Consider the following 15,868-nt stretch of genomic DNA (forward strand, 5'->3'; position numbering starts at 1 on the left):
GTGAGCCCCAGGTGACTGTCTTCAAGTTTGCACAAAATGTACTTCCTGCAAATGTTTCGGCATCACCTCCCACTCCCTCTGTGCACCACGCCCACCCCTGGATTCACCCAGGATGACTTGGCCTCCACGAGGTCACTCTGATCTAAAGGCTTCTACCCAACTGTGCTCTACAGGATTGCTTCTCCTCTTCCCAGTGTGCTTTTTTCTAAACCAAGTCTCAAGTTGAACCAAAATAAAAGACATCAAAAGGTTTAATTTGCTTCTTTCTCTTCTCCTTCTTTTTTTTTTTTTTTTTTTTTGAGAGAGAGCATGGGCTCTCTTTTGAGGACATGGGCACATGAGGGCAGGTGCAGAGGAAGAGAGAGAATCTTAAGCAGTCTCCACGCCAAGCTCAAGGCTGATCTCACAACTGTGAGATCGTGAGATCATGACCTGAGCCTAAATCCATCCAGTCACTTAACCAACTTAGCCACCCGCACACTCCTGATTTGCTTCCAATCGCTGATTGCTGGTTTGTTGGAATCTTTTTTCTCCATTCTGAAATTCGAGTTTCCATCCAGTGCCTGGTTTCGACACTAAGAGGGATTAATAGAGATTCATATTAAACTGGGAATTATTTTCTTTGATGGAATCGTTTGGGGGTCTGTCTTTACAAATAAACAAACAAATAACTGTCTTATTGCCTAAATCCTGAAGGAAACAGAGAAAGATGCTCTGCATGGGCAAATTGAATCTGTGAAAAAACACCCTGGGCTCTATTAGAAAAATCAGTAATGACTGAAAGTCAAGACCTAACAGTTAATCTAGGAGAGTTGAAGTTTTCTAGTTCTCTTCCCGACTGAGAGATTTGCCTGCTGGTGTAATTTCTGCCCATTTTGTCAATGACATCTGGGGATGCACCTTCATTTTGCCAGGAAATTTGTTTTCATGTACTCAGCCAAACACTTAAATGGTCAACTCTGAAGAAAAATCATGTTACTTAAATAGTTATTTAATACAGTTATTAAATGAGTTATTTATTTTTTTTTCTTTTTTTTTCAATGTTTATTTATTTTGGGACAGAGAGAGACAGAGCATGAACGGGGGAGGGGCAGAGAGAGAGGGAGACACAGAATCGGAAGCAGGCTCCAGGCTCTGAGCCATCAGCCCAGAGCCCGACGCGGGGCTCGAACTCACGGACCGCGAGATCGTGACCTGGCTGAAGTCGGACGCTTAACCGACTGCGCCACCCAGGCGCCCCTAAATGAGTTATTTAAATGAATCAATATTTAAATGAGTCCACTAATCGTTATATACAAACGGATATGTTTGACATGTCAGTGTAGCCGCGGTATTAAATCTATTAGTTCTGCTCTATAATTTTCATATTTCTCGGCTTTTGGGAATCTGATGAGAACCATGGCCACTGAAAAATTCACACTTGCACACTCACACACATGTTTTTACGGAGCGCTAATGGGGTTTCTGAATTCTAACCCAGACAGGCATTTCTGTTACATTCAACTTGGGTTTGATTCATGAAAATTTCATCCGGAGGCTCTTCTAATAGAATTCAGTACATTTCGTAGGCCACGCCATGTTGTAGAAGAGGGTGATACCAGGCTACTAAAATAAAAACACCCATCTCGAAAGTGTTATGAGTCACGTGATACCACATCTGGAACAACTTTGTGGATGGAAACTTCGTGGTTTAGAACATGAACATCAAATGTCTTCGACTTCTCTTTTTTATAAGTGCTCATTTTCTTCTTCAATTAAGCAGATTCTTCCACCATAAATGAAGAATGGGATAAAAAGGATTTATCTCAACCCAAATTTTTAGCTGGTATCAAATTATGATTTTAGTGCAAATTTGAAAGTCTGTTTTCTATTAAAAGAGAGATAGATAACACTGGTCTTTCATATTCATGCTTTAAATCAATATGCGTATTTATTTGTGTTAGTCACTCAAAAGCCTTTTAGAGCACCGGTGATATTTCCAACACTGTGCCAGGGATAGAAAGATAAATAAATAAGACACATGTTTATTTATTTATTTATTTATTCCATGTTCGGGAAATGGGAAAATGTTGAAAATCCAAGAGAAATATTTAATTCAAGGCATCATGTCAATTGTGATGATGAAAAGATTATGAAGAAAAGATTTATTTCCTAGGATATGTGTAAATCAGTAACATTTGTTATGTTAAGGCTCAATAGCTGCTAATTTTTTAAGAGTGCTCCTAAGTTATAATCATACAATGGCATTAAAAATAGTTAGCTAACGTATCCTCCCAAAGCTTTACACCCTTGAAACTTGAGCTAACCTTTTGAGGAATATTTCTTATTTTGTTGTTTGAAGAAAAACATTTTGCTTTAAAAAAAAAAAAAAGGAATAAAACAGGCACTCATCTAATGGCTAAAATTGCACAGATCAATAATACGAAATGTTGGTGAAGATGAGGAGTAACTGGAATTGTCATACAGGGACGGTGGGAAGTTAAACTGGTAAAACTACTTTTGTAAAACAAGTTGGTAGTTTCACATAAAGTTAATATATTCCTATGCCATGACCCAGCAATGCTTCTAAGTCATTATCCAATAGAAATTAAAACACGTGTCCAAAAAAGACTTGTACAAGAAAGTTTATAATCACCCCAGATTGGAAACAACCCAATGTCCGTCAATAAGAGAATGTACAAACAAATTTTGGTGCATTCATCCAATGGAATACTATTCAACAATTTAAAAATGGGCAGCTAATACGTGTAGCAACATAGGTGAACCTCAAAAATTTCACACAGTGAGGGGCACCTGGGTGGCTCGGTCGGTTGAGCGTCTGATTTCAGCTCGGGTCATGATCTCAGGGCTCGTGGGTTCGAGCCCCACGTTGGGCTCTGTGCTGACAGCTCACAGCCTGGAGCCTGCTTGGGATTCTGTGTCTCCCTCTCTCTCTACCCCTCCCCTGCTTGCACTCTGTCTCTCTCTCAAAAATAAATGAACATTAAAAAAAAATTTTTTTAATATTATGCGGTGAGACAGAAGCTACACAGAAAAGAGAACATACTGTATGCCCCATTTACATGAAGTTCTAGAACAGACCAAACTAATCAAAGGCGATAGAAATCAGAACAGAGGTTGCCTCTGGGGGTGGCTGAGATTGACTGAGAAGAGGCATGAAGACATTTTCTGGGGGACTGAAATGTTCCATACTTTGATGGCATGGGTGTTACATGGGATGGCAGGCAGAATATGGCCCCCAAGGACATCCATATCCTAATGCTCCAAACCTGTGAATATGTTATCTTAAGTGGCACAAAGGACTTTGGGAATATGATTGACGTTAAGGGCCTTGAGATGAGGACACTATTTGAGTGGGCCCAATCTAATCATATGAGCCCTTAAAAGTAGAGAATCTTTCCCACCTATAGTCAGAAAGAGAAAATGGCAACAAAAGTAAGGGCAAAGAAATGTTAACACTGCTGGCGTTGAATATGGAGGAAGGGGTTAAGATCCAAAGTATGTGGAATGTCTGTAGAAACTAGAAAAGGCAAGGAGGTAGATTCTCCTCTAGAGCCCACAGAAAGGAACACAGCTCAATCAACACCTTGATTTTAGTCCAGTGAGTTCTACAGAACTATAGGATAATAAATTTGTGCTGTCTTAAGCTACTAAATTTGTGGTTGTTACAGGATCAATAGAACCTAATACAAGTGGGTATTTGTCAAAACTCACAAAACATACGTTTAAGATTTGTATATTTCGCTGCATGTAAATTACACCTTGAGTGGCTTGAATTGTCCCCCCCCCCCAAAGATATGTTAAAGTCCTAACTAGGTACTTCAGAATGACCTTATTTGGAAATAGGGCCACTGTCATTAGTAAAAATGAGGTCATACTGAAGATGGGCCCTTAATCTAAAATGACTAGTCTCCTTATAAAAAGAAGGGAAGACAGAGACACAGTGAGAGCACCAAGCACTGCCAGAGGCAGGAATCAGGACTGCGCAGCTGCCAGCCACAGAACACAGGCTTGTGGCCACCCCCAGAAGCTAGGAGGAGGCAAGGAAGGATTCCACCCAGGGTCTCTCAGGGGACCGAGCCCTGTGACACCTTGCTTTTGGATTTCTGGCCTCCGAAACCGTGGGAGAATAAATTTCTGTTGTTTCAAGCCACTTAGTTGATGGTACTTTGTTATGATCACCCTAGAAAACTCATACCTCAAATTTTAACACAAAAGAAATCTGCAGTAGGAAAAAGAAATGTTAACCATGTTACAGATGTAGTTGAAGCCCTGTCAGTAGGTCTTCCCCGGTAAATTTCCTCCACCTGGCCACAAGAGTAACCTCTATCCTTAATTTCTTATCATTCCATTGCTTGCTTTTAGACAGTTGCTATGTGTCTCTGAATCATATGTATTTTTCATGTTTTTTTTAGCTTTATACGAACAGAATCATGTTGCACTTACTTCATAATATTTTTCACTCGATTTCTGCTTACCAGATGAATTCGTGTTATGTGCAGCTCTAATACATTAATTTTCATCACTGTATGCAATTCCATTTTATGAACAAAGAATAATTTCTTTATACATCGTCTTATAATTGGACACTTAGGATATCCACCCCACCACCATTAAAACATTGCTGCTATGAACATTTCCGAACACTTGGCAACATTTCTGAAGGATATGTACTTCAGAGAACCGCCAAGTCTTAGAATACGTGTGTTCTCAACTGGACAAGACAGTGCCAAACTGCTCTCTGAAGTGATTGCCTCGGTTTATACTCACAACAGCAGTGTAAGAGTTCCTGTTGTTCCACATCCTGGTACCCTTGGCATTTTGAGGCATTGCAGGCAAAAGAGATTTACCACGAAGTAAATGGAGCTTAACTTCCAGAGCCCTTCATTTTCCTGGGGCCCTTTAAAGCCCCACAGCTCATTTCGTATTTGTAATTTTGTATTCTTTTTCTTAAAATGAACTCCACAAATTATATAAACTTCAGGCTCCACCAAACCTAGTTCCACCCCTCCGAATGAAAGGTGTGAAATGTACCTCACCGTGGTTTTGATTTACTTTTCCAGATTACTGGTGAACATCTTTTCATATATTAACTGGCAGTTCAGGTTCCCCGGAAATTGACAGTTCATATGGAGATTTTGCCTTTTGTCTTGTTGACTCGTAGAAGTTCTTTGTATATTCTGGACATGAATCTTTCTGAAGACTTAACTGGGGCAAATATCTTGTCCAGTCTAACAGCTCGTCTTCACTTTTGTTACAGTGAATTTCATTTTTAATTCAAACAGAGTAGGGTTTATTGATACCAAATTCCTTTACGATGTGCACAGTTTTGTGACTTGTTTAAGAAAATACGTTATCCCAAGGTTTCGATGGTATTCTTTTTTTTTTTTCTGAAAGGTTAAAAATTTGCTTTTCACATTTAGGTCTTTCGTCAACGTAAAAACTTTTTTGTGTGTATGTTGTGAAATTGGGGTCTAAATTGTACTTGTTGTACGTAGATAACCATCCTGGAGCAGTTCACCTCTTCTCTGCTATAATGCAGCCTCCATTGTATATTAAGTTTTAATATATGTTTCTGGCCTTCCATTCTATTCTATTTGTCTCCCATAGCACAACGAGAGAGTGAATTAACAAAGCTTTGTAATACGTCTTTATACCTGACAGAGCGAGTCTTCCCATTTTTTCCTCACCAGAATAGTTTTGACTCTCTTGGCCCTTTTTTGCTTCCATACAAGTTTCAGGACAAGTTCCTCAAGTTCTGTGGGGGGAAAACTTTTAGACTGGTATTGCAGTAACATTTAATGTAACAGAGTAATTTGTAATAGGTTAATTTATCTTTGATATTGAGCCTTTGCATTCATGAAGATAGATGGCTGTACATTTTTCTCAAGTTTCCTTTGGTCCCTAGTAATGTTTTGCAATTTTCTCTATAAAAGTCTTATGTGTCTTTGGGTAAAATTTATTCCTACCTGTCCTAATAGCTTTTGTTGCTGTTACCGATGACACCTTTCTTTCTTTACATTTTCTGTTTAGTTTTTGTTAGTATGTAGGAATGCTTTTGATTCATCTTTGTTCAACTTGTATCCTGTCACCCTCACCAAACTATTGTTTGTTCCAAAGTAAATCATGTTTAGTATGATTCATGGTTCTGAGATTCTATCTTTACATGCACTATTTTCTAATTCTTTTAGCAACCAAACCTAAGAACACAGTTTGATCAATGCACAATAGTTCAAAAGCACTATTATATGCTCTAAATGATGCCATATCTAACTCAATTACACAGTTAGTATCTGGTTGAGCCAAGTTTAAAAATACAGGTTACATTGGGGCGCCTGCGTGGCTCAGTCAGTTGGGCGTCCGACTTCAGCTCAGGTCATGATCGCACAGTCCGTGGGTTCGAGCCCCGCGTCGGGCTCTGTGCTGACAGCTCAGAGCCTGGAGCCTGCCTCAAGTTCTGCGTGTCCCTCTCTCTCTGCCCCACCCCCGCTCACATTCTGTCTCTCTCTCTCAAAAATAAATAAACATTAAAAAGATTTTTAAAAATACGGGTGACATTAATTTAGAACAAACTCTAGTGACTCGTCCAAATTCTTTTGGAATTGTGTTGTGTGGAATATAATTCATCCATTTAACTGTCATTCCACCAGTTCTGTGATAGGTTTATTCTAGCTACTTATTCACAGTAGTGAATAAGACAGTCCAAGGTCCCTGCTTGTATGGAGCTTTCTTTCTAATGAGGGAGGCAACCATTACAAGAAGTCGCAAAAACATTTATCTTAAAATTATGATGCTATGTTAGAAAAGTACAGGAAGCTACGGAAGAATACCACTAGAGTAGCTGCTTTAGATTCCGGGATCAAATGGGCTCTCTCTGAGAAACTGAAGCTAAGTAAAGCCAGAGAGGCAGGAAAGAAGAGCTTTTAAGCAAGGAAACAATGTCTAGAAGGAGGTGGAAAATTCAGGGGACTAAAAGACGCCACTGTGGCTGGAGTGGAGAAAACAATGGAGAGAGCAGGACCAGAAGACATTGGAGAGGTGAGCAGGGGGGTATCATGCAAGACTTTGGAGGCCTTTCATCTTAAGGATAATTATTAGCTCCTCGAAGAGTCTAGCAGAAAGAGATCACACCTATGGGTGGCAAAGAGACTTGAGAGGACCGAGAGGAAGCAAGGGCAGCGTGGGGCTCTAGCGAGAGAGGGTGGTGGCTCAGGTTAGGGAGACATGTGGAGATGGAAAATGATAGCTCTGTGGTACATATTGGAAATCGATTCATCAGGCCTTGATGATGATAGATTGTCTGGGGGTGGGGAGAGTGCAAGAGAAGAGTGTTTGCAACAGGTTTCTGACGTGAGTTCAGGGGGTGCTCTTTACTGGGAGGGGGAAGATTAGAGATGAAGCGGATTGGGGAGAAAAAAAACCAAGTGTTCAGGTTTGGATGTGTCAAGTTTGACATGCCTACGGGTCATCCAAGTGGAGATGATGAGTAGGCAGTTAAATATGTGGGTCTGGAGGGCTGGTGTTAGAAATTTGAAAGTCACTAGGACCTCCCTTCTAGACTGACAGGTCAAATGTCAAGGAGGTAACACTTGCAGAGATTTGTTTTTAACTTACATGTGCACCTCTCTGTGTAAATTTCTGCAAACCAATAAAACTCTCTCTCTGTCACTCTCTCATGCACACACACACACGCACACAGAGTGCATTGAGTGGTATAATCTCACAAGGAACTTGAGGAAACTGTTGTCACCATCCCTTCTGCTGATCGGAGTCTCAAAGGTCAAGACCACATTGGAGTCTTTCCATTGTTGTAAAAGTTAATGAAAGTTAATTATTAAAGCTGACAGAATGGTAATTTCCCCACTGCCTTACATAACCTACATATAGACATCTCCATACATATGGATGCATTCAGAGCCTATAGACCTAAGTGGATGGACACTTCTGAGAACCTGACAACTTATCTCAGAAATTTTCTGCTGTCGCTGAAGTGACTCACTGAGTGTGTCCCAGGTAGGAACCAAACTTACAATCATTTTACTCCAACTGGTCTGCTATTTCTTGAATATGGTATGTCTTCTGGTCAAAACCTATTTAGAAGTTAGGGTTGCATGAGCAGGAACGAATGATTCCACTAACAATGGGTTTAAAATGTATGCCCAGAGCTCTAGCGTTGTGAAGTAAATATTTGAGTAGACTTTGATTTAACCAAATAAATCGTTGTCTGCATTGTTAAGCTTTAAATAGCCTTTTCAACAATAGTAGAGGTTTTTGCCTTAATTATTCACATAATTCTTTTAACTCCAGACCCCAATCTGACTTTATAGGGAAATCATCTATTCTGAAGTTTGGGAAAGAAAGCAAGCTTTTAGGAACAGTTTTTCTAGGAGATAGAATCAGCTGTTAGAAGGTGTTGAGAAAGACCCTTTGGTCCAGAGGTGAGGGATTTATCTGCTAGACACCCCCAGAAAGTCCAAGAAGGGAAGCAGAGGGAGGAGAAAAGGGAATGAAGCAAGTAGGAGAGAGAGAGAAAAAAAGGGACAGAGAGAGAGAGAGAGAAGGAAATTGTCACTGGAAAGTAGTAGAATGCCATATGCCTGAGTAATGAACTGTGCATGGGTACTTATCCTATGGATTACCAGCCCTAATGAGATAAAATTTCTTTCTTTCTTTAAAATGCCAAGAAAAGGTAACCCAACAGGCTTTAAATATGCAAGTGAGAGACTAAGTATTAAATCATGTGACTAAATAATTCTCTTTTCCCAAGTGAAATTGTTATTCAGAGAAACAATGTAGTGAAAGTTAGCCACAAAAAGATGGTCCCTATTGAGAATTTAGGAGACAACTATTTGATTTCAGAAACAAGTCTTTTACAGCGAGTAAATACAGACCTAGCCTCTTCCATCGGGATAAATAAATGAGTATGTACATAAATTAACCAATGTATCAGTATCTGCTAAATAGCTCGTATTCAACCAAGACACAAAAAGGTTCACAAAGTGAGAATGGCCCGTATTTTGTGCATGTGATACTGAGAGTAGAGACATGGGGGGAGGGGCTCCAGGCTCAAGGTCCCCACCTGGAACTCTGTTCTCTGGCCTTGTCTCTCTTCGGAGTTAGGGCAGTTGGGCGCCCCACGGCAACATGGCAGCAGGGGGTGTGTTTCTGAGAGAATCACTCACAAGTCCTGGCTTCTTGTCCTGGCTCTGTCACTTACTAGCTGTGAGACTTGGGAAAGTCAGGTATCTCCTCAGATCTCAGTTTCTCCACCTGTGAATTGGCAATAACAATGTCTACCTTCTGTGCCTACTTCTTAGGATAAATATTCAAGAGCAAAAAGTAAAAGTGCTTGGAAAACCTAAAGCCTTTATAGAAAGTGCAGGGATCCTCTGCATTCTTCTCTCACCTACTGGGTCTGAAACTCCTTGCTGTGGCATATTTTAACATTTCTCTAACAACTTAGTTGTACGGCCAACCAAGAAGTTCTTCTGTTTCAGTCTTTGGGTCGCTATCCTTTGAACATGGTTTGCTCACATCCTGTTGCTTTCCCATCATCTCTCCCAAACTTATCTGTTCTTTCAGGTTTAACTCAGGACCCACAGTTCCTTCATGAAACCTTCCTCAATTCCAACCCACATTCATGGCCCTTCTTCTTACAACTTGTTATCCGTGCCAATCATTCTGGGCATTCCCCCTGTAAATGCATATAAACTTTGGAGTTTACCATTACCGCCATTTACCATTTCTTTCTCTTTTGTCCCCGGTCTAGTTTATGTAAACAAACCTTTTGGGGGCAATTACTCTATGTTATAATCTATGCAAAGGGGAAAAATGAGTAAGATTTAGGCCCTGCCGCCGGGAAAATGAGGCTAACTAGGGAGAGAAACTTGTAAACAAATCATGACAGTGTAGTACACTATGGAAGAGCAATACATACGAGGTATGTACAAGAAGGAAATGATTAACTCTTTCTCAGGGATTCCATGAAGGCCTTTCCACATCTTCTTATCTTACACAACTACGTTAGGGACAGAGTTCCTGACAAACAATAGGCCGATAAATGCTCGCTGAGGGAAGTGAAGGGACGAATCAATGTTCAGGGACAGCTGACTATTTTTAAGGATGAGTAGGAATTCACGAGGGGTTGGAAGAGAAGAACACACATAAAAGAAACGACATGCATGAAGGCATGGAAGGTATGGTGAATATGGGAGGAGGAGGGGAAGTTGAGAACCCAGTGAGATAGGCCAGAGCCAATACGTAAAGGGCCTTGCACGCCATGCTATGAAGCTTAGATCGGTGCATGCTTTCAAATATGTTAACATAAAACCAGTGAGAATGGACAACTGGTCACTCTGGATAAATGCAAAGCAGACATGAAGTCATAGAAAAGTTGGTAGCACTAACGTTTTCAGACAGGTTCTGGTAGACTTTTGTTAAACCCAATTTACAACTTGTTTACCCAGTCAATATAAACTCTGTCATGAGGCCATTAACGATGCAATTAAAGCTAAGAAGTGTGTTGACAACAGCCCTACTTGCAATCCTGACGACAGCCCTACAGGGAAGGTAATGGCGTCCTCTTCCACCACTAGGTAAACAGAAGCTTGGAGGGCTTGCCCCTAGCAACAGGGTTAAGCAGCGGCGAAGCCAGGTGTATTTAGCTGCCAAATCTCACTGTCTCCTACTGCACCTCCTAACTGCCTTGGGTTTGACTTCATTTTCAGCAGGATGGCCAATAATAATAATTGTGACTAAAAATGATTGTTAATAATAATAATGTTTAGTAATATGAAGCTAAAGTTAGGTTCCTAGAAGATGTTAAAAGGCCACTGTAGGGGTGACTGGCTGGCTTAGTCGGGAAAGCATGGGACTCTTGACCTTGGGGTCACGAGTTTGAGCCCCATGTTGGGTGTAGAGATTACTTAAACAAATAAACTTTAAAAAATAAAAATATAAAAACCGAAAGACCATGATAAATTAAGTCACAGAAACAAATTTCTTGAGTCAGCAATGCAAGACTCACTATGAGTGAGCAAGAGGTGTATGAATTATCCATATTATTTTGGCAAAAAACAAAAAACCAAAATTCCAAAATCTTTTCTTTTGGGCATCTTGCCTTGCTTGGGACTCTCTGGGGAAACTGCTCCACATCCTTGGTACCTTCACCGTGATCCATCCCCCCTAATTGCTTTCTATGTCACTTTATCTCCTCTCTGCAGGGAAAAACCCTGGCCTCAAAAACAATCTGGAAGTGTCTGTGAGATGCTGATAGCTTTCGAAAGATCATCACTATGAAATAGGGGAAAACAGGAGTGTTTTTCACATTCTAAGTGATAATGGACCCATCTGTTTCTCCTAATGAAATAGTTCTAGATTCAGATTTATAATATAGCTTAATTAATTACCCTGCCGTGTTTCAAAAGTGACTGAAACACACAGGAGTCACAGCATTTAACCAGAAATTATTGCCTGCCCCAGCCCATGACCCCTTCTGACCTCTCCTCTCAGCACAGATCTGCCCTCCCGCCCACCACCCCCAGCCCAGTTACTCCTAATCACCATCTGGCCTTCTCCAGTTCCAGTGCCACCCTCTCCCTGCTTCCATCTGGTTTGACACCAGCCAGAATGGGGGCTTTAGGTACCCTTGATTTCTGGTTCGTCTTCAGCTGTAGATTGCGGCTCCTCCTAAGTTGCTCACTGAATCAATTATTCTGCCTGTTCTTCTATATCTCCCTCCTCCCATAAGTATAGCTCTCAAGACACCACTGTATTTCCCATTGTCCAAGGGGCAATTCATGAAACAGGGCTGCTTCCCCTGGTTTTTCCTGACTGGCGCAGGGGTACCCAGAGATCCTACTAAAGGATGGGATCATTGAGCACCCACCCTGGGCAATAGTGGTACGGGTATCTACCATGACTGGCGGGGGGGGGGGGGGACTGACAAATACTCTGCATACCTGCCTGCCTCCTGCTTTCAAATCACCACCAATTAGGGGCTCCTGGGTGGCTCAGTCGGTTGAGCATCCGACTTTGGCTCAGGTCATGATCTCATGGTCCGTGAGTTCGAGCCCCGCATCGGGCTCTGTGCGGACAGCTCAGAGCCTGGAGCCTGTTTCAGATTCTGTGTCTCCCTCTCTCTCTGCCCCTCCCCTGTTCATGCTCTGTCTCTCTCTGTCTCAAAAATAAATAAACGTTAAAAAAATTTTAAAAAAACTAATCACCACCAATTAAAGAGAAATACTAGCACTGTTTTAGGAGCATCTGGGTTCAAATGAGCTGTTTCCTAGCAGAAAGGGCAGCGCTCGGAGAGACTAGAACACTTGGATAGATAAATGCTGAGGAGTGGAAAACTCAAGGCCATTCGACATCTCTCAGCGGAGGGGGCAGGCAGCGTGGAGGTTCTCGGTAACTGGAAGGCAGGCGGTGACACTCAGTGCCTGGCTGCAGGGTGGAGATGGGCGGAACTGGGTGCAGGGTGGGGTTGGAGGGGTAATGCACATGATCATCCTTAATCACTAGAAATATCAAAAAGTTATTCATAAACCAGAATAGTTCAATTAAAAAAACTGAACCTCAGAAATCAAATCCAGGATTAAATTCCTGCTCAGAAAAAAAAAAAAAAAAAAGCCGAGAAAGACGAGTGTGTATGACTGAGCCTCAGAACCACATAGGTCTATACATATGCATATATGTGAGTCTACGTATATGACATATACGTCACAAAGGCCAAAAAATTTTAAATAACACATCATCGGAAAGGAAATAAAAGTGGAAATGTGTACAAACAAGGCCTTGAATTCTAAAATTATTAGGAGGAAAGATGCCTAAGAAAAAATTTCAATCCCCTAAAAGCCACTGACACCCTAGGAAACCCAGAGAGAAATGTGAGGCATGACGATAAATCAGAACATGAAAAGGCATATATTAATATGGGTGTAATCCTGGAGACAAGACCGGAATTGTAATTCTAGGAACCAAGAAAAATTTTTTTCCAAGAATTTCCGAGGCAAGGTAATTTGTTCAGGTAAAAAAACAAACAAACAAAAAAAGTTAAGAAAATTGTTTTCAAATTCCTAACTAATGTAGGTCATACTAAAGAATCCCAGAAACGATGAAACGGAGAATGACAGTAATTTATGACTATCTGGACCTTCTCCGGGCAGAATTGCCATCACGGTGGTTGATTCAGTGGCTCACATTGTGTGCTACGTGTGGACCAGGAGGCAGCAGCTTTGGAAGCAAGGAGGGCAGCAAAAGAACAAACCACAAGACTGGAATGTGACCCTCAAGGTCTCTTTCTCTAAATTCTGGAAAGATTTCTTTAGCTGCCCTGATGCCTACCCTTGAGCGCTTCCCCTTGTAGTAGGTGCTTGGGGTGAGGAGGAACTTTCCAATGTGGGACAGGCTGGCGGGGTCCAGGCCTTTGATCCAGCTGGAGGTATGACGGAACCCACTCAAGAACCAGCCATGGTCATCCTCCGGCAAGGAAGCAAAGAGAAACGAAGTTATTTCCACCATCGATGTAACTGGAAAAAAAAAAAAAATCAAACCGTGTCTTAGCAGAGAAAAAACATACAGAAGCAAAAGGAAGAAAAAGAAGTACTTTCTTAAGAAAGAGTTGATGACTTTTTCTGGACAACTTGGTGAAAATAGGAGTAAAGTGACAAAATAGTGGAATCTCTCTTTTCTGTCCACGGCAGCATCTGACATATGAAATAAGGGCACGGTGCTGGCGTCTTCTCCATCCTAAGGGTGGCTAGGTGGGATACCTCACAGGATGAAAGCTGTCCTTGAAAGACACTCCAGACAGCGTTTGCAAGAGATCTAAGGTGTCAAGAGTCATTGACGGGGATTAGCTGTGAAGTGTTAACGCCCCAGCTGTATTGTCGGTAATTGGCACAGAAGGACAAAAATCCGTGCCATGCATAGCAATCAGTGAGCCAATCCCACTTCTTGAACATTCTTCTGACAATGAGGAGTAGTGTGTAATTGGTGAGATTTGACACTTGGGGCCTGGGGTGGAGGGGTGGGGTGGAGGGGGGCGGATAGAGAAGAGGCCAGGAAAACAAGCAGCTCGTTTGGAGGGGAGAAGTCTCAGAAAGAAGAACAGAGGAGGTCTAACAGTCACAACAAAGCTCAAAAACACCCCAGATTCTGGAGGTCAAGCCAGAAGACGAGGCAGAAGCACTCCACAGTGGTCAGAGAAGATCAGTAGAGAGGACTTTAGAGGACACTAGGGAATAGGATGGGGGAGAGAAATGGGTGGTCAAAAACAAGACAGGTGGAATGGAAATTGCGGCCCCGTCTGATTCCCGGTTGTCACTTGAGCTCCGCAAACACGCCGGAAATCCCTTGAGCAGTGAGAGAGCTCCATGCCACAAGGTACGATCTAGTTTGAAATGATTCAATTAATAACTGTGATTGAGGTCAGGGAACAAAATTCTGGGGATTGTGGGTAGCGACACAGAAACAAGGTTACAGGGGAAAATGCTAAGGATAGTTGGAAAGGTCCTCACTCACCTGCACGTTGGACAATAGAGAAGCCGCACATGCTGTAGAAGACACAGCAAAGAAATCTGAAATCGGAAGCTGTGTTTTTGACCCTCCGCTAGCTCTCTTACCCGAGGAAGAGTACTTGGATTTTTGTGGTGAGGAGCGTGCTATTATTTTCTCATTAGTAGGAAGAGGACACTAAGAACAAGAAGCGCCTTAAAGGAGTGTGAGGGCCAAATAGGTCAGGTGCATTAAAAAGATTTTGCAAAATTGATTGAGATAAGAACAACAACAACAACGAAAAATACAAACATCTTAGGCAGAAAATGCAAATAGCTAGGATGTGAACGATCACTTAGCGAAAGTCTGTAGTGTGCCAGGCGCCATGCCAGATGCTCCAGATGCTGTAAAAACGTTCTCATATAATCTTCAGAGTTACCTTGAAACTTGAGTATTATTTTTAAAAAACTTCTAATGTACTTATTTTTGAGAGAGAGAGAGGCAGAGTGGAAGCTGGGGAGGGGCAGAGAGAGAGAGGGAGACACAAAATCCAAAGCAGACTCCTGGCTGTCATCACAGAGCCCAACGCAGGTCTCAAACCCATGAACCGTGAGATCATGACCTGAGCTGAAGTCAGACGTTTAACTGGCTGAGCCACCCAGGTACCCTGAACCTTGAGTATTATAAGCTCAATGATATAGATGAGGCTCAGAGAGGTTGGCAAAGTTGCCCAAAATCTCTTAAAAAGATCTCCTCACTGGTCAACGAAGTAAGCAAGTAATACTTGCTTTATGCAATAGTTTCCTCAGCTACATGTGGGAAAAACTCTCCTAGAAACAATAGAAAAATAAATGGGCAATATCCTTGAATTTCCCAAAGTTCAAGCATTTCATAGGTATTACAAAAATTCAGATGTATAAAATGGAATAGCCTTGACAGGAAGTTAAGAGGCAATGAATAGACTTTAAATCTCAGCTGTCCCAGGACTCTAATGCCACAACCTTGGAAACGTTCCTAAGGAAAAAAAAATAAATTCCTTTTCTTGATAAGATCACACCTAACAAGTAAAAAAACAACAACAACAACAACAAAAATGCACTCACTGATTAGTAAACTGAGTCCATTTTTATTGCTTTTTGGTGATCTTTTAAAAATAAATAATAAAAGCCCTTGTTTACTTACCCAAAGGAGCTGCGTCCAGCTCACTGTAGTAAAAAGTGATATCACTGTCGCAAAACACAATCTAGGTCCCTTAATCCTGTCTCTTTTGATCTCAAAAGGTGGTAACATTCAGTTCGGAGATCACTCATCTGTAAATTGCATCACATTATCTCCGAGTTATTTAAGAAGCAAGCCCTGTTTGGTTTCAGGC

This window comes from Prionailurus viverrinus, chromosome A2, assembly GCF_022837055.1.
Source record: "Prionailurus viverrinus isolate Anna chromosome A2, UM_Priviv_1.0, whole genome shotgun sequence".
NCBI classification, from domain to species: Eukaryota; Metazoa; Chordata; class Mammalia; order Carnivora; family Felidae; genus Prionailurus; species Prionailurus viverrinus.